Here is a 1,865-nt window from a genome sequence, read left to right as displayed (position 1 = left end):
TGGGCCCTAGTAACTCAGTCCCCCCCCCCCGCGAGGCGTTGTGTGCTTGTAGATCGGCTGTTTTCACTAGTTTGAATCATTTTTAAAATGATAAATGCAGAACGAAGGGTTTTGGACATACAAGGTTTTCACCCGACAACGACGATATGCTACATGGTTCGTTGTCATATACCGTATGTATGTATGTATGTGTGTGTGTATGTGGCTGGGGGGGGGGGGCAACACCCTACAGCTTTCACGGCGTTCACATGCTGTATATAGATGTATGTATGTACGGTGGAGATGGAGTGCGTACGCAAGCACAGGGTAGAAAAAGAGGAAATGGGTAAAGGAGTAGAATGGTAGACGAGAGAGAGAGAGAGAGAGAGAGCGGAGAGAGAGAGAGAGAGAGAGAGAGAGCGAGAGAGCAGGGAAGGGCATGAGGGAAGAGAGAGACGTACAGTTTGTTCTCTTCTTTTTTTTGTTGCCACCATCTTTACAACGCAGACCGTGCAGCTAGGTCATTGTTAAACTCCATTTTGTGCAACTACACCCGTCAGCGTAGTGGAACGCGTGGCTGTCGTAGTACGGACCTCTCCCTCTTTCAGGATATGGAATTGTCTGTCTGTGACTGCAACACAGAACACTCCCTTCTTCTTCTTCGCAGACTATAGCATCTTTCCCCCTCGCAAAGAATTGCTCGTGAAATAATAGGCTATAACATTCGTTCTCCCTTTCAATGGTGCTTAAATTATGCAGCATATTATTGGACATTGTGAAATATGTACTGCATGCTCGTTATAACTGACTGTACCTTTCTGACAACTGCATGTCTATAATATTGTCGTTGTCGGGTGAAAACGCTGTATGTCCAAAACCGTTGGTTTTGCATTTATCATTGTAAAAAAAGATCTAAACTAGTGAAAACAGCCGATCTACAAGCACACAACGCCTCGCGCCGCGAGGTGTTGTGTGCTTGTAGATCAGCTGTTTTCACTACTTTTGTGCGACGGCCTCGTACGATGAAGCAGGGCCTTACTGTGCAAAAGAACGTACAAATGTGAAACTTGGAGATATACGAGGTTTCCGCCTCAACAACGACGATACGCCTTTCGGGGCCGTATAGAATGCCCTGCTCTCCGCATGCAGATGGGTGCATTTTTAGGTCACTCCTTGAATCGGTGGCCACAGAATCACAGATCCATGCACCTCCAATGTCAAGTTTGAGTCCAGCTCTCTACCCATATATCTTATCCTCTCCCCCCTTTAGTGTCTCCTGAGGTACGCTCACCGATAAAGCACAATTACTACACAACATCACTAAATAAGCATTCCCGAATTTGCCTTCAACGTCGCCTCCTTCGAACCCTGATACCCCGTAAGACCGTGGTCATTTTTCCAGGACCGTAGCCTACCTGCTTTCCTTTCCTTTGACTAAGATCTGCATTCACACGGGCTGGGCTGGGATTTTCAACAAAGTCCAACGGACGCGGTAGGTAGCCCGTAGTATAGCTCAGACAAAGAGGGGTTTGGCCCGAGACTCTCATCATCATCGGTGCCGGTCCGGATCGGGAGGGTCGAGACGACGGTTCTTCTCGGCAGTCACAGAAGAAGAGGGGGGAACATGAATGACGATCGCGTACTACGATAGTAGTGACAGACAGGGGTGGAATGAGGACCCGCCGCGCCGCCGTCAGATGGGGAGAGGAGGTTGAGTAAGGGCGTCAGGGAAGTTGGGGTGGGGGGGGGGGGGGGGGGGGGGGGGGGGGGCGGGGGAGGCTGTGGGGTGGGGGTGTTTGGGGGTACTGAGAATATAGCAGCGCAATGCGTACACGTATTGTATAACCCTTTGCAAACAAAACGCCACCTATATACAGGAGACCTTA

Source organism: Nannobrachium achirus, assembly GCF_963921795.1.
Source record: "Nannobrachium achirus genome assembly, chromosome: 10".
In the NCBI taxonomy this organism is placed as follows: Eukaryota; Metazoa; Chordata; class Actinopteri; order Myctophiformes; family Myctophidae; genus Nannobrachium; species Nannobrachium achirus.
Note: the sequence above shows the minus strand (reverse complement) of the source record.